Here is a 17,752-nt window from a genome sequence, read left to right as displayed (position 1 = left end):
GAGAGAGAAAGAGTGACCTGGCAAAAGGGATCAGAGATGAAAAATAGGAAGGCACACTCAGAAACTCATGAGAGTGGCAGGGTATGCAGCAAGTAGCGAAAAGATGGGACTAGAGTAATTTCTCATCAACACTAATGATATTGGGCTCCATAATTCTCTATTGTGAAGTGCTGTCCAATGTACTGTAGGATTTTCAGCAGCATCTTGGGCCTCCACACTGGATACCAACAGTATAAACACACACACACACACACACACACACACGCACACACACACGCACACACACACACTCCAGCTGTGGCCATCAAAAATATCTCCAGACATTGCCAAATGTCCCCTTGGGGACAAACTTAACCCCAGTTGGGAACCACTAAACTGGGAACATTAACAGCCCAGACTGGGGAAGGACTTGAAGGTCCGGCTATGAGTTTAGACATCACAGTGTCATGAACATTGTTTATTAAGCAAAGCGTAGAGAACATTCTTCTTTTTTAGGGTATCTGTCCACAGTGGGTGGATGGATGGGGTACAAGGAGACAGGTGACAGGAAAACGGACCCTGCTGGCAGGTTCACACAAGTCATGATGAACCAAAGTCATTGCCTCGGGCGTAAAAGAGGACCTTTGATTGGAGGGACTTTGATAACAGAATCCACAGAATTGGGGGAAAGAGGATGAGGACTTAATGGGACCACCTTGACAGATGCCCAAGGAGAGCGGTCCTGTAAGCATATGCAAACCTGCAACCTGAAGTTTGCAGTTATATTATCTAAAAAGACAGTGGTTGAGCATCGACCTATGAACCAGGAGGTCAGGCCATATGCCCGGGTTGCTGGCTGGCTGGTTCATGGGTCATGCAGGAGGCAACCCATCAGTGATTCTCTCTCATCACTGATATTTCTATCTCTTTCTCCTTCTTCCTTCCTCTCTGAAATCAATAAAAACATATACTTCCTAAAAATATGATGCTTTGCACACTATTTAAGCAGTCAAACAGTCATTCCACAAACATTTATTCAGTGCCTACCATGTGCCAGGTCCTGAAATTTACAACTAAAAGCAATAACACTCGTGCTGGGCACAGTATTAATGAGCATTTAAAATGAGTTATCTCAATAAATACCAGGAGGGAGGTATAAACATCATCCCTGTTTAAAGAGGAGAAACCTGGTTAATAGCTTGTTAGTAAATACCACAGCCAGGATTCAAACCAGGGCTTGTTTCTCCTTGAGGCCCATAAATTTAATAGTACTCCATACAATTTTCTTCCAAAGGCCCTAGAAAGCAAAGACCACTCCTTAATCCTGGTCCACAGGCCAGCATTAGGAGCCGGAGAGGGAAAGGGGTGAGGGGAGAGAAGAGAAGCCCGACAGGAGCAGAGTTGCAGAGACCAGCATTAAGACGTCTTAGCTTTGCCTGGCTGGAGTGGCTCAGTGGTTGAGAGTCGACCTATAAACCAGGAGGTCACAGTTCGATTCCAGGGTTGCAGGCTCCATCCCCAGTAGGGGGCGTTGCAGGAAGTGTGCAGCTGTTCAATGCTTCTCTCTCATCATTGATGTTTCTATCTCTCTCCCCGTCTTTCTTCCTCTGTGAAATCAATAAAAATATTTTTTAAAAGATGTCTTAGCATTTATGATACTTCAGCATTTACAAGGCACACGTTTATACATGTTATAGCATTCAATCCTCTCCACAATATTGTGAGGTCAGAGCTTTGACCTTAATAAATATTTATTATCCCAGCTTCCTGTTTATGCCTATTTTGTTTCTGTTTCTTCTTAAACTACACTTCTATTCTGCCGTTGAAACCGCTTGCAGAAGGGACCTGCCTCTTGGACCAGCCCACAGACTGCCTGATGGGCCCTCACAGATGGTGGGAAGAGGGAGACCAAGCCACGCCAGGAAGAGCTGTGTGTCTCACTCTGGGAGTGGCCCTGAGGCCCTGTGGCAAACACCCCAGAGGCCTGCTAAGATGGGAGTGTTGTGTCTTTTAAAACAAGACAAGATAGGATGAGATGCTGAACACCTGTCACTGGGGCTCCATGTCCTGCTCCTTCAAGGACAGTCACTGTCTTGCCCCCATCCACCTAGCCAACCCCTCCTGATGCCACCCACCCCTCTTCTAGGTCTTGCATTTTCCTGCTGCACCATGTCCCCCGAAGGAGGAACTTCAGGCTTTGCATACTTCTGTGCCTAGAGGGCCCTCTCCACCCCCTCCCCCTGCCCCCAGCCTCTTCCTCTGACCCCCTCCACTCATCTGTCAAGTCTAAGGTTATACATCATCTCCTCCAGGCAGTCTTCCCTGCTGCTCAAGCCTGGCTGGACTCTGCTCTGTGCTCCCAGAGGACAGTGTGTTTACCCTCATGGCAGCACTTTCCACACTACTTTATCACTGTCTAGCTACTCCTGTGTGTCCTCCACTAGAACGGTGGTCAGCAAATGGCAGCTGGGGCAACTCTGTTTTGCTAAACTAAGTTTTATAGGAACACAGTCACGACCATTCTTTTACATATTCTCTAAGACTGCTTTGGCACTACAACAGCAGAACTAAATAGTGGCCACAGAGACTGGATGACCTGCAAAATCTAAAATATTTATTATGTGGCCCTTGGCAGAAATGTTAACTGACCATTGCCTTGACTGTGGGCTCTCGAAGGGCAAGAACCTTTATCATAGCATTGCCTTCAGCATCTTGTGTCAAGCCTGGAAGATATAGAAAGCTTAATGGATATTTGATGAATGGGTGGACCCGTAATTGTTGAATGCATTAAGTGTCAAGTGACAATGCAAGAATGCTAGCACAAAAGAGACACCTTTGACAAGATAGTACCAAACCCTAAGAAAGAGTCTGATTACTGAAGCAATATCAGCTTACACCGCCCCCTCCCCCACCCCCCCACCCCCCACACACACCCCTGGCCTCTCAACAAAATGAATCACTGATAGCTGGTTCTAACTTGTAGATGCCACACAGCGAGAGGTTTGATTAAGGTAACTTCCTGCTATGAGCGTCTATGATTTTTCCTTGAATGTTTTTTTTTTCCCTCCAATGTTTAGAATAAGAACAATCAGTTGTGAATTAAACTTGAATTCATCAGCCTAGAAATTTGAGTTGAATAATCTGGACTTTTTTTTTTTTTTTTTGAGGTCTGGAAGGAGGGGAAAAGGGAGTTGAGTTTATATTATCTATAAAGAATAAGCACGGCCTCAAACTTGCAGCATCCCAAAAAATAAACCCTTACCCCACTCGTCCAGCCAGTAAACTAAAACTCCTCTTTCAGGTCCAGTTCTTGTGTCACTGCCTCCTTGAAGCCTTCTCTAATCCACCTCCTTCAACAGTCCCTCCCAATTCCAAACTCAAATAGCACTTTGCTCCTCCCTGTATTACAATCACTTCTCAGAATTGATTACATTTCTGTTCACAGTATTGTAACTTTGAGCTCTCTGAAGAGTTCCTTCTCCTCTACACTCCCAGGTAGATAGTAGGTGCTCAATGAATGATTATGGAATGGTCAAAAGAATAAATGAATAAGGCAGGGAGGGGAAGAGAAAATGATTGAGCCAAATAAATGAACCGGTGGGTAATTGAATGCATGACAATAAATGAATAGGTGGATGGATGGATGGATGGATGGATGGATGGATGGATGGATGGGTGGATGGATGGATGGGTGGATGGGTGGATGGATGATGGGTGGTCAGATAGGATTGGGATGGGATGGGATGGGTTGGGTTGGGTTGAAGTGACCTGACTGATGTTATGAATGAAGTGAATGATGCCCTCTGCACTCTCAACAGGTGTATCCTACAGAGGGCTGTCCACACATCTACCCCACCCCGCCACCTCAGGCTTCCTCCTCCAGGTTTAATGGTTCCAAGCCCCAGAGTGCTTCTTCCTAGCCCACTCACTGCATCTCCATTATGTCCTCATTCCTGTTCTCTAGAAGCTGCCTGGCTCTCAAAGTCAGCTTTGCCCAAGAATCCAAGAGGGCAAAGGGGACTTTCTTCATGGGAAGCAAGCAGATGGCTAGCTCCAGCCCCCCAGGAGGACTGAAGAGAGGCCACCTGCTCGCCCACACTGGGTGTCATTAGAGCAGATGCTTTTCTCGGTGACCTACAAAGCTTGGTTCTCCTCTCCCACCCTCCACTGGAGCAAAACGGTGGAGCCATAATGGAGAGTGAGCTTTCTCGGGGGCAAGGTTGCAGGTCTCTACATCTAAAGTTCCTTCCTTGCTCTCTAATCACCTTTCAGTTCTAAATTCAAATGACCCAAAGAGACCCGTTTCTCTGGAGTAGCCCCTGAAACCTTAGGACTCTGGGAGACACAGATTAAACAGCACCACTCAGAAGAAGGGGAAACTGAGGACCAGAGAGGGGAAGTGACTGCCCCAGGGCCACCCTGTAAATCAGTGGCAACTGGGAGCTAGAGCCCAGACCTCCTCATTCACAGTCTACTACATGTTACCACTGCATCACCTTCACACGTCCAACTTTGCATGATTCCCTTGGAGGCCCCTGGATGAGATTCACTGTCATGTCCAAGAGAGGTGCCCCAGGTCAAGCTCATTTAGCATTCAGCACCAGTTGGAGCTAATTGGAGTTCTGAGTATAAAGCTGGAATCATTTTATGCCCAAGCTTTGCTAATTTAGTATCAGGTGGACAGTAGTCAATAGGGACCTAAAAGAAATTGTAAGCAAATCATGACTGAAAGGAAAGTTCTCCCCTACACACACACACACACACACACACACACACACACACACACACACACACTTCTATTAGCTTTAATTAGGTTGACCCAGATTGATCTAGAAAAATTTCCAGACCCAGAATGAATTTCTCTTTTATGATTGTGAAAGTCATGAAGTTTTTCGGAGAATGGGACTCCAGAGGTAAATCAAGTGATGTGGTGGCTTCAGGCTCCTCCAGCAACGGCAGGAAGACAAAGACCTTCATCAGAGACATCAGCCAAAGCCAGGATTGTCGAGTCAAGCAAACATGCAGTTTGGAGCCCATTCCTATCCCTATCTAGCTGTGCTACCTTGGGCAACTTACTCACCTTCTCTGAGCCTTCATTTGCAGTCTTGCACAATGTTCCGTGTCAGTTCATTCTTTGCCATGTAGCCAGGAGATTTTTCTAAAACATAAATCAACCCAGACACCTCTCTGATCAACAGAGTTCCGACTGGAGGCCAGAACCGAGCGGGTGCCATGTAGTGAGACCCTGGAGGTCTGAGAGCCCCTGGAGCAACCACAGCCACCCTGGGGCCCTGGGGAGAACCAGAGCTCCTGGTGTAGCACCCAGAGGCAGTAGCCTCTGATCCCCCCACTGCCCGTGGGGCTGCAGGTGAAGTTGGGGGCCCTGGTACTCCTGCTGGTGCTCACTCTCATCTGTAATCTGGTACCCATCTGTGTACTACGCCGGCCTGGAACGAACCCAGAAGCCTCAGCCTTCCGCCAGAAAGCCCTGACCCACCTGCCTCCTGGACCTGCTGCCTGACTACCTGTCTGCCATAGATGAGGCCCTGGCAGCCCTGCACGTGACGCTCCAGTTTCCCCTGCAAGGGTTTATCCTGGCCATGGGCGTCTTCCTGGTCCTGGTGACGGAGCAGATCACGCTGGCTTACAAGGAGCAGTCAGTGCCACCAGCTCAAGAGGAGACAAGGTCGCTGCTGGGAACAGTGAATGGTGGGCCGCAGCCCTGGCGTGACGGGCAAGGCCTCCCACAGGCGAGTGGAGCTCTGGCAGCTCCCTCAGCCCTGCGTGCCTGCGTACTGGTCTTCTCCCTGGCTCTGCGCTCGGTGTTCAAGGGGCTGGCAGTGGACTGCAGCAAGACAGGGCTCGGGCCATGGAGCTGTGCCTAGCTTTGCTGCTCCATGAGGATATTTGGTCGTCAGCTTGTCCCTGAGGCTGCTGCAGAGCCACCAGCGAGCAAAGGTGGTGGCTGGCTGTGGCATTCTCTTCTCATGCATGACACCTCTGGGCATGGGGCTGGGTGCAGCTCTGGCAGAGGCGGCTGTCCCACTGCACCAGCTGGCCCAATCTGTGCTGGAGGGCATGGCAGCTGGCACCTTGCTCTCTATCACCTTCTTGGAAATCCTGCCCCAGGAGCTGGCCACTTCCGAGCAGAGGATCCTCAAGGTCATTCTGCTCATATCAGGCTTTGCCCTACTGACTGGCCTACTCTTCATCCAAGTCTAGGGGGCTCCAAGAGGGGCAGGGGAGATTGGGTACCAGGTGCCCTTGACCCAACTTCCCTCCTCAGGAATGGGGAAGGGAAGTACTGAGGACCAAAGAGTTCTCTGAGAGGTGGGGATGAGCCTTTGGGACGACTTGACCAATGGGAAAGAAGTGGGTAGACAAAAGCCTGGTCCCCGGGCTCAAGGGACAAGGCATGATCAAGTCACTAGAGACATGATCAGGAGACATTAGTATGAGGGAAGACACTGAGTGCTGGAATTGGGCAGACACTACACAGGGACAAACGGACACTGGGGAGGCTAAAGTTGGGTACGGTACCCAGATGCTTTGAGATGGAGTAGAGAGGACACAGGCTCCGAGTCAGCAGTTCTCTTGTTTCTAGCTCACTTCAGCCCTCTGTCATTTGGAGGGGAGCCCTCCTAATTTTCTTAGCTCCTATTCTCACATCTATTTCCCTCTTCCTTTCTCCCAAGACACTGGTGCCAAGTGGCCTCTTCCTGCCAGTCTTGGTACCTTCTTTGGCTTCTCCAGTTCTGATCTCTGTTTTTAAAGTGCCAAATAAAATGCCTCCCTCTTTCTCAAAGCACAGTGACACATTGAGCCCTGCTCAGCACCTCGGTGGAGGGGTCCTCTTGCTCCTTGTTTTAGTCCCAGATTCTGGGGTGGGGCAGAAATGTTTGCTGAGTTGGGGTGGAGGGAGGGTTGGCAGATCTGAGGGCCCTACCATTGCTGCACCCTAGTAATACTGAACACAGATATATGGTGCCCCATACATAGATGATAAACATCGAGCTGCCAAAACTTTTTATACCATAAGAGCCCAAGGGTGGATGGGGAATGTTCACCCCCAGGGTTATATTTTTTTTGGGGGGGAGGGCTGTGCACAGGGCCATATTCTCTGGAATCTATTTTACTTACTGATCTGTTTGGGGACATGTTACCCAAATAAAAGATGTTTCTCTAAAAAACAAACAAACAAAGCCTTCAGCATCTTCCTATTTAACTTAGAATAAAACCCACACTCTGTTATGTAACCAACAAGGACCTCCATGACCTGACTTTGTTTTATATGGTTGTATGTTAGGATTGCATTTGGCTACATGTACCAGAAACTTAAATATACTTGCATAACCAAATGTTAGATATTTTTCTCATGTGACAAGAAGTCCAGAAGTGGTCCAGAGAGCTCCAAAATGCCCTGGGGGACCCAGGCCCCTTCTATCTTCTTGCTCTGCCATTCTCAGAAAATAGGAAGCCTCATGGTCACAAGATGGCTGCTCCGCCTCCAGGCTTTGTGTCCAAGTTCCAGGCAGCAAAAGGGAAAGAAGCAAAGAAGAAAAGTTAAATGCCACTTGGGTCTGTCCCTTTTTGTCAGAAAGGGGATAACTTTTCTTTAGGTTGCCACTTACAAGTCATTGACCAGAACTATGTCACATCTCCAATGATAGCTTCAAGGGAGCAGCCTGGGAAGCCAAACCTTCTTAGGTGGGCACTTTGCGTCCTAAATAAAATCAGGATTTTATTGTTAAGGAAGAAAGGGAGGTGAAGTATTGAGAAGGCAACTAGTAGCACCTGGCATAAGTCCCCACTCTCATTCACAATGTACCTGTGGGAGGCAGAATCCTAAGACAAGCCCCATGATCTCTGTCCCTGATGCTCTCGAGGCTATAAATGTCCTCCCTTTGAGGATGGGCGGGACTTGCCTTAGCCAAAAGAATATGACAACAGTGAAGAGATATGTAGCTGTAATCAAGGTCCCATATCAGTTGATTTTGAGTTCATCAATAGGGAACGCATTGTAGGTGGGGCTGACATAATCAAGCGAAAGCTCTTAAAAGAAGGACTGAGTTCTCCCTGAGCTGAGAGATCCTTGCTGGCTTGATGAAATAGTCATGTGGAGGAAGCCCATGTGGCAAACGATTTGCTGGGGGACTCTAGGAACTTCAGACTCGAGGACCTGAGAGCTGCCTCCACCCAACAACCAGCAACCAGCATCCTCAGTCAAGTAGCCACAAGGAAACAGATTCTGCCAACAACCTGAATGAGGCTGCAAGCAGGTCCTTCCCCAGATGAGCCTTGAGATGAAAACGTCATCCGGCCGTCTGATACCCTGACTGCAGCCCTAAGCAGAGGACCCAGTTAAGTCTTGACCAAATTGCTGATCCTCTGGCCCTATACAAGATCACAAGTGTGTTTTAAGCTTCCAAGAGTGTGGTATTGTGTTAGGAAGCAGCACATAACTAATACAGTGCCAAACACACAGGTTCCCTTTCTCTCACTTGTTTGTGAGTATTCCTTCCCACTTCACAGCCTTCACCTTTATCTTACCTCACCGCTGATGTCTGCCAGGAGCACTGTCTTAAGCTCTGTGCAGAGGCAACACTCTCGGCCTCAGGTTCCAGCTCAAAAATCCTTTTGAGAGCCCGGCCGGCGGGGCTCAGTGGTTGAGCATCGACCTATGAACCAGGAGGTCACAGTTCAATCCCCAGTCAGGGTACATGCCTTGGTTGCAGGCTCGATCCCCAGTGTGGGGTGTGCAGGAAGCAGCCAAGCAATGATTCTCTTTCATCATTGATGTTTGTATCTCTCCCTCTCTCTTCCTTTCTGAAACCAATTTTTTTAAAAAAAATTTTTTAACCTTATCAGAGATGCTTTTCTTTTTCATTCTACCTAATCACCCCTTCCTCACTCTCCAGGCCTCACTCTACATCATAGAACCTACTGCAATCACACATTATCTGTTTTTATTTACTTGTTTCCTTGAAATTGTCTCTCCTCCACTAGAATGTCAACTGCAAAGAAGGAGGGACCTGGCTCTATTCATCATCCCAGTACTGCGTGTGGAATAGCATCCTCTCTCCATCCCCAGAGGCCTGATGAAGCTCTGAGACTGCTTGAAAACAGGGTTCCCCTATGCACTTTAGGGTTACACACTGTGAATGTTCTCTGAACGTAGCAGAGGGAACTCCTGGCCTTTGACCTCCCCACAGCCACCTCCTCCTCCACACACCCAGTGGCACAGCCATGCAGAGCCTCCGCCATATCATACTAGTATTTCCTCACATATTTGCTCCTGTATGGTCAGTATTTAGCTGTGAGTTACACTCTCACAAGAACAGGCAGGGATTTCTTGGCTAATGTCCAGTGTAAATAGAAGGTATCCTAGAAATAAAAATACAGCTTCCTTGCTCATAGAGGGCCATCTTCTCGCCATGTTCTCACATGGCAGAAGTGCCTTTTATAAGGGCACTAATCCCACTCCTGAGGGCTCCACCCTTATGACCTATTGACCTCCCACAGGCCCCACCTCCTAATACTATCATATTGGGGCTTAGGTTTCAAAATAAGAATATTGTGGGTGGACCCAGATATTCAGTCTATGGCAGCATATTTAACAAAATGATATCTTGAGAACAAAGGCCAACTGAGGGCATTTCAGCCTAACAAAAACTCAACAATAGCTCAGGAAGAATAAAAATGACCCTAAATAGGAAGGTCTGAGAAGCAAGAAGGAATGGCAAGGTGGGGTGGAAAGGTGCAGAGAAATCTAGATGGTCATTGCATTCATAACCTAAAAATAATCATCTAATAAGTAGATTTAATGAAAAGGCAGGACTGAAGTCCTAGGCAACAAGAGCATATAGCATAGCAGGGATATGACTCGGTTTTAAATAGTCCACATTCCTTGTAGGTTCAGGCTGGTAAGAGTCACAAGATTCACACTAAGATTATGAAGTTTCATGTGCATAGGAAAAGTCAAAGATAACCACTTAAAGAGTAAAACCAGGGGCTATAACCTTTATCCTGAGAGAGAAAAAAAAAATTAAATCTTAAGTTTTACAGACCAGAGACGAAAAGTGTTCTCTCTTGCTTTCTCTCTCCATATATGTATACAGTCACACCTCGGTTCTCCAACATCTCTCATCTGGAACAATCAGTTCTCAACCAAGTTGTTCAAGGAAAAAATGTCTTGGTTGTTGAACAAATTTCAGTTCTCAACCTGACAACGGTTTCATGCTGAGAGACAAAAGCATCTCTCAGGCCACCAACAAAGGATAAAATGCCAGTAGCTAACCCTGGAGTTGTTACTATCTCAGGATATACCATAGTGCTGTGAATATTTTCCGTGGTTTTTCTTTTGTTTCTGTTGCTGGCTGAAATGGATAATTAGCGCAATTTTAAAACATAAAGAGGCCATCAAGAGTGCTAATGTTGTTAGGGGTGTGAAAGAGACAATGACCCCAGACAATTGAAGAGGTAGAAAAACTGTTGCTGATTTGGATAAACAAAAAGCAATTAGCAGCCCTAGCAGGTTTGGCTCAGTGGATAGAGCATTGGCCTGCGGACTGAAGGGTCCCAGGTTCAATTCCGGTCAAGGGCACATGCCTGGGTTGCAGGCTTGATCCCCAGTGGGGGGCGTGCAGGAGGCAGCCTATCTGTGATTCTCTATCATCATTGATGTTTCTCTCTCCCTCTCCCTTCCTCTCTGAAATCAATAAAAATATATGTTTTTTAAAAAAGCAGTTAGCTGGTGACTGTAAGCAAAGATGCTGCTACTGACCTGAAAGACACCCCTGGACTGAGTGCTGAAAGTGATTAGACATGTACTGTATAAGAAAGGTTAAAACAGGGAATCAATTGGGGTCTAGAATGGATTAATTCAATTTACATGATTTCTAATGAGAAAAATGATTCAGCTTTCAAACAAATCACTTCCCAAACAGCCTTCTGGAATGAATTAAGTTCAAGAACTGAGGATCCACTACATAGATCCTGCACTGAACTCCATTTATCCTGCTTTGTGTGATATATATATATATATCACAAAGCAGGATAAATGAAACCCAAAAAAGTTAAAATGAAAAATAAGTCCAAATATGTTATTATTCACATATATAAATGGTATAACCACCCTGGTTAAAGAGATTATCAGATTGCAGTGGGGGGAAATCCACCTATACACTCTTTAAAACTAAAATATAAAAACAGAAGGATTGAAAGTGAAGGGATGTGGAGAAACCAAGATGGCAGCATAGGTAAACACCTAAACTACTGCCTCGCACAGCAATTTCAAAACTACAACTAAAAGACAAAACGGACATCATCCAGAACCACAGGAAGGCTGGCTGAGTGGAAATTCTACAACTAGAAGGAAAGAGAAAAGCACACTGAGACTCAGAGGAGCTGCAGGAGGCAGAGGTACTGAAACGCGCGCACACGGAGAGGACTGGCAACTGAGTGCACGGCTGGCTTTCTCAAGCGGGAGAAAGACAAAAGCTCCTGACTGCGCTGAACTCCAGTGCCAGGCAAGATCTGGGGACCCAGACTCATACGGGGTAAAACTGGACTGTCAGGAAAGAGAAAAGCACACTGAGACTCAGAGGAACTGCGGAAGGCAGAGGTACCGAGGCGCGTGTGCAGAGAGGGTGGGCAACTGAGTACACAGCTGGCTTTCTAAACCGGGAGGGAGAAAAAAGCTCCCGACTGCACTGAACTCCAGTTCCAGGCGAGACTCTGGGAATCCAGACTCATTCGGGGAGAAACTGGACTGTCTGGCAGCGGGCGGAAATCGAGGGCAGCTTTCTCTCAGAGGTGCTTGCAGTGATTACCACGGGACACTGAGACACAGGGGCCTATTAGGGAAGGGCTGACGGGAAACCAATGCTGTCTGCTCCACCCTGAGACTCCACCCCATCCAAGCTGAGCACAGAGGCTTTTGTAAGTCTTGTCTCATAAGGGTGTCTCCAGCACAGAAGTTCTCCCATCGTAGACACAACTGATCCTCACAGCCAATTGTCCTGGAGGTCAATTCCTCCCAGTGATACCAACAACAATCAAGGCTTAACTACAACAAGACTGTGCACACAGCCCACAAAGGGGTGCACCAAGAGTGTCCACCTCAGGTAACTGAGGAGGCTGAGCCACTGGGCCCTATAGGACACCTAGCACACAAAGCCACTCTATCAACTCAGGGAAACAACCAAAATGCGGAGACAAAGAAACAGATCACAAATGAAAGAAATGGAGGAAAGCAAACAACAGGATATAGAGTTCAAAACCACAGTTATAAGGTTTTTTAAGAATTTTCTAGAAAAGGCCAATAAATTTAGCGAGACCCTCAAGGATATGAAAAAGGATCAACTAGAAATTAAGCATACACTGACTGAAATAAAAAATATTATACAGAGACCTAAAAGCAGACTAGAGGATCGCAAGAATCAAGTCAAAGATTTGAAATACAAAGAAGCAAAAAACATTCAACCAGAAAAGCAAAAAGAAAAAAAGAATCCAAAAAGTTGAAGATAGTGTAAGGAGCTTCTGGGACAACTTCAAGCATACCAACGTCAGAATTATGGGGGTCCCAGAAGAAGAGAGAGAGCAAGATACTGAAAACCTATTTGAAGAAATAGTGACCGAAAACTTCCCCCACCTGGTGAAAGAAATAGACTTACAAGTCCAGGAAGCCCACAGAACCCCAAACAAAAGGAATCCAAAGAGGACCACACCAAGACACATCATAATTAAAATGCCAAGAGCAAAAGACAAAGAGAGAATATTAAAAGCAGCAAGAGAAAAACAGTTAGTTACCTACAAGGGAGCACCCATACAATTGTCAGCTGATTTCTCAATAGAAACTATGCAGGCCAGATGGGAATGGCAAGAAATATTCAAAGTGATGAATAGCAAGAACCTACAACCAAGATTACTCTACCCAGCAAAGCTATCATTCAGAATTAAAGGTCAGATAAAGAGCTTCACAGATAAGAAAAAGCTAAAGGAGTTCATCACCACCAAACCAGTATTATATGAAATGCTGAAAGGTATTCTTTAAGAAGAGGAAGAAGAAGAAAAAGGTAAAGATAAAAATTATGAACAACAGCCAAAACCGGTTTGGCTCAGTGGATAGAGCGTCGGCCTGCGGACTGAAAGGTCCCAGGTTCGATTCCGGTCAAGGGCATGTACCTTGGTTGCGGGCACATCCCCAGTAGGGGGTGTGCAGGAGGCAGCTGATCGATGTTTCTCTCTCATCGATGTTTCTAACTCTCTATCCCTATCCCTTCCTCTCTGTAAAAAATCAATAAAATATATTAAAAAAAAATACGAACAACAAATACATATCTATCAACAAGTGAATCTAAAAATCAAGTGAATAAAAAAATCTGATGAACACAATAAACTGGTGAATATAATAGAATCAGGGGCATAGAACAGGAGTGGACTGACAATTCTGGGGGGGAAAGGGGTGTGGGGGTGCGGGAAGAGACTGGACAAAAATCGTACACCTATGGATGAGGACAGTTGGGGCAGGGGAAGGGCAGAGGGTGAGGTGGGAACCAGGTGGAGGGGAGCTATGCGGGGGGGGGGGGGGGAAGAGGAACAATTGTAATAATCTGAACAATAAAGATTCATTTAAAAAAATAATAGTTCATTACATAAAGTAATTTCTACTAACACTATTTCCAACGTGTCCTCAAATGACAATTAGAACCTTCCCTACTCTGGCTGCTGGGATGAATCAGGGAAAACCTGCATACAATGCTACCTGACAGGTTCCTTGCACCCACTTACCGGTTTTGGTCTTTAATGTGTGCTCAATGTTAGAGATGAAGGTTAGAGAGGGCTGGGAAGCTAGTTATGGTTATTTTAGAAAGGGCTCTAGGACCTCAAACCCAGGTTCATGTTCCTCCGAGAGCTGTGTGACCTTAATCATGTAACTGCACTTCTCTGAGTCTCTACTTCTTCAGCTATGACAATATCTGTATCTCATGTCGTTTCAGTAAGGAAATGGATGTGAAGCACTCAGCAAAGGTGAAAGTTCTTTTTTTATATAATTTTCATTGATTTTAGGGAGAACAAGAGAGATAAAAACATCAATGAGAGAGAAACACCATCGACTGGCTGCCTCCTGCACACACCCTGCTGGCGATCGAGCCCACAACCCAGGCATGTGCCCTGGCCAGGAATCAAACCAGTGACCTCTTGGTGCCTGGGTTGACACTCAACCACTGAGCAGCCACACCAACTGGGCAGCGAAGATTAAAGGTAGCCTATTAAAAGCTCACCAAATCCCAGTTTATTGGTCTGTGATGTCGAGATAATAACACCTACCTGGCCAGGTATCCTGAAAGATGAAAAGAGTGAATGTGTGTGGAATGCAGTCACTGTGAGATCCAACCCCCGCCCCGTTAGGTGGTCTCAACTGGATGCCTCTAAGATCCAGGTCCCCCCAGCCTTGTGTCAGATAGGAACCAGCAGTGGGGCTCAGGCGGCTGGGCCCAGAGACACCCTATTCTTCAAGCAAAGAAAACAGTTCTTCCAGCTCTTGTTAAATAGGCTTTCTGGACTCCAACAGCAGATCTCAGGCCAAATTCAGTTCTCAGTCTTTGCTGCCATGGGGTTCATCAGGGTGGAGACGGGGTGCTTTTAAAAACCGCAGTACCCAGGCAGCCCCCAAAACCAATGAAAACAGAGTCCCTGGGCATGAGACCCAGACGTCAGAAACTGTATAAGCTCCAGTGATCCAGTAAGCGGACAAGCTGACGGGAGCTGGTGGCTGGGAGAGAAGGCAAGGCTGGAGGATGCAAACTCGTGTGCAAGACTCTTCCCTGCGCTTATGCCCCGGAACTTCTGCGAGCAGCTTGAAGGATAACATGAACAAGAGGTAAAGGAGCCAGAGTTTTTTCCCAAAATATTTTCCAATAACAAGAGAGTTCTGGAGAGCTGAACTTCCTAGCGAGCACAGAGAAAGTCAGAAACCCTTTCCAGACCATTAAAAAGGCCTCCTTTCAGTCCCTGCTGAAAGAGCACCTGGTGGAGAATAACTCCCTATCTTCGATGTTTGTCCTTCCAGACACTGGGGACCTCCTGGGAGGGTTCAGACCTCAGAGAGCCTTGAAGCTCTGCTATGGGTTTGAGGGTGATGGGGAGCCTTGGAAGGTTGTAAGCGGATGAGCACTCTAGTCAGATTGACATTTCTGGAAACTCACTGTCACTACAGAATAAAGGGCGAATTGGATGGGGGGTGGCCAGAGGCAGGGAGATGAGGTAGGAACCAACTGGTGGGCCCAGGATCAGACATTCGAAGGACAGTGTGCTCCCACCTGCGAGTGGCTCTGAGGTAGAACCTAGCACACGCATTGTAACAAGTCCCCAGGCGCTGCTGGTGCCGGGGTCAGAGCCCTCACTTTGAGGACCACAGTGTAGGTGGCAGTGATGCTGGAAGGGAGGGGAGGATATTTGGAAGGAAGCTTCGCAGTTGTAGGCTGGTAGCTCTAGGTTCTGTTTCCTGCTGGCTGCACAGTAAAATCTCCAGAGAGACCAGGCCCCTTCTCTCCCCCTACATCCTTTCTGCTGGTCTGGACAAAGCCAATCGTTGCTACTCAAAGTGTGGTCCATGGCCCAGCAGGATCCGTATTATCCAGGAACTTGTTATAAATGCAGAACCTTGGGCTCCATCCCAGACCTGCGGTTGACATCTGCATTCTAACAAGATCTGCAGCAATGCATCTGCATATGAAAGTGATGAAAGTAGGCAAGCACGGAGATCAGCAGCATCCGGCCTGCATGGGATCCCAGAGGCAGCTGGCTGCCCAGGGGAGACGGAGTCCGGCCCCCAGGGCGACGACCCAGAAAGGGACCCAGGGAAAAGAAATCCATTCATTTACTCAAACGGACTATGTTGACCTGCACTGCGCGCGGCACTAAGTGCTGTGGAACCCTGGCCTCGGGCCAGCAGGACACTGCAATAATAACATGAGAGGCCTCGGCTGTTACTTTAAGGCCTGAAAGGTCCTTCTGATCAGCAGCTGAGTCAGCAGCTCGTGGGCCCCTGGGAGCAAGGACATCATCCCAGCACATGGCACGCCAGGCCCATGCCGTGAATGCTTGAGGAAGGAATGCCCAGGGCAGCTTGGAGCTGGGCCCCCCAAGGCCGACAGGATGGCTCCTGGCAAAAGTGGGCAGGGGCCCAGGGATTCAAAAGTGTGGAGTGTGAGGGACCAGCATGCGATGCCATCCAGCATGGGCTGGATCTAGGACAGAGATAATCAGCATCTGAAAATGGCCAGATGGTAAATGCCTTAGGCTTTGCAGGCCGTAGGGTCTCTGTCGCAGCTACTCACCTCTGCCCTTGCAACCTGAAAGCACCATAGACAACACGTCATCAAATGGGCGTGTTGTGCACCAGTCACACTTTATCTACAACAGCCTGTGGGCTGGATTGGGCATGAGGTGAGGTGGCTGATCTAGAGGAAGAAGAAGGAAGCTGAGATGGAGCCGTGGCGCGAGCACAGGAGTTTGGACCGCAGAGTGAAACCCGGTCAGAGGCCAGCGGGGGAGAGAATTTGGCAGACATGTGTAGGGGTGCGGGGGAGATCAGGAGATGCGGACAGGGGGACAGTTAGGAGATGTGGGGATGGTTCCCAATAGAGCTGGACGATGGAGAACGAGAGTGAGGGCTGCAGAGGAGGCCTGGCGTGTGCAAGACATTTTGGTGGCCGGATCCACAGGGCTCAGGGCAAGGAGGGCCAGAGAGAATCTCAGACAAAGTCTGTTTCTGGTCCCTGGGGTGATGGGGAGGGTGCTGTGGCCAGAGACAGGGGATCCACATGTGGGAGCTGAGGGAAGTGTGTAGCGTGCAGCCGGGCCCACTGCAGCATCACCCCCCTTCCGGATCCCCACCCCCCATTCCCATCACACCTGAGTGCCCACGCAGCTGGAGAAAAGCAGGAGAAAGGGCTAAAATGCAGGCGCTGCCTGAAGGCTGCTCTCTGGTTGCTATTTAGCTGGGTCTCCCCTTCTGGAGCTCACACAGGCATGGGTTAAATCCCAGGTCTCAGAGGCTGAAAGGTGCCTGGTAGCTGCGCTCCTCAAACTTCAATGCGCCACGAAATCCTCGGAGATGCTGTGAAGGAAGATTCTAGTTTCTGACAAGCGCGAGTGTTACGGATGCTGCCGGCCCTTTGAGAAGCTCCGCCTTGAAGATCATTCCTGCCACCCCCAACCAAGGGCAGTGAGGCCCCGTGAGTTACTGCTTGTTGGGGGGCTGCTACATACCTGACTCAGGACACACTGAGAACGCAGCCGGCACTGGAGTCCTTGTGCGGCAGGCAGTGCTATAAGAAATCCACCTCTGTGACTCATCTATTTCTCACTGTGGCCCAGGAGGAGGGCTCCAGGAGTGCCCTGTTCCCCAGACGATTTAGTGAACTGAGAACAGGCAGCCACACTCCAGAGCCAAAACTCCGTGCCTAAGCCCGGACAGGGAAGCAACAGGCCACCTAGGCAGAACCATGAGCCTCAAATTGGTGCATTTCCACCCAATCTATGCTACCTCCCCTGGAAAATTCAAAACTTCAGCTATGCCATTGGACCCAAAGCCTAATGGCGCCCTAAGTCCGGTGGGGTGGGGGAACACGCCTGCTGCAGGGACCACGGTGCTCAGACCATTTTTTAGCTTTGCTTCCGAGGCACTAAGACAGCCCTGAGAAGAGATGCTTCCGCGGAGCTCCTGCAATGCAAATAACTGCCCCAAATAAAAGGGAAATAATTT

At 48.0% G+C, this 17,752-nt stretch overlaps 1 long non-coding RNA gene and 1 pseudogene across 2 annotated transcripts; one reads left to right on the top strand and one right to left on the bottom strand.

Annotated features, from left to right (window-relative positions):
• Positions 1 to 4,831: 4,831 nt before the first annotated feature.
• Positions 4,832 to 6,201, top strand: LOC308252696 (zinc transporter ZIP1-like; annotated as a pseudogene). The gene is made up of 2 exons: positions 4,832 to 4,892; positions 5,258 to 6,201. The product of its transcript is annotated as a zinc transporter ZIP1-like (transcript).
• Positions 6,202 to 7,268: 1,067 nt separating this feature from the next.
• On the bottom strand, positions 7,269 to 17,095 carry LOC308253871. The gene is made up of 3 exons (XR_013961171.1): positions 16,900 to 17,095; positions 7,611 to 7,702; positions 7,269 to 7,491 (listed from the first exon to the last, which is right to left on the bottom strand). It is a non-coding gene; the product is annotated as an uncharacterized lncRNA (long non-coding RNA).
• Positions 17,096 to 17,752: the final 657 nt, after the last annotated feature.

This window comes from Plecotus auritus (genome assembly GCF_963455305.1).
Source record: "Plecotus auritus genome assembly, chromosome: 7".
NCBI classification, from domain to species: domain Eukaryota; kingdom Metazoa; phylum Chordata; class Mammalia; order Chiroptera; family Vespertilionidae; genus Plecotus; species Plecotus auritus.
This window is presented reverse-complemented; position numbering and strand designations above follow the sequence as displayed.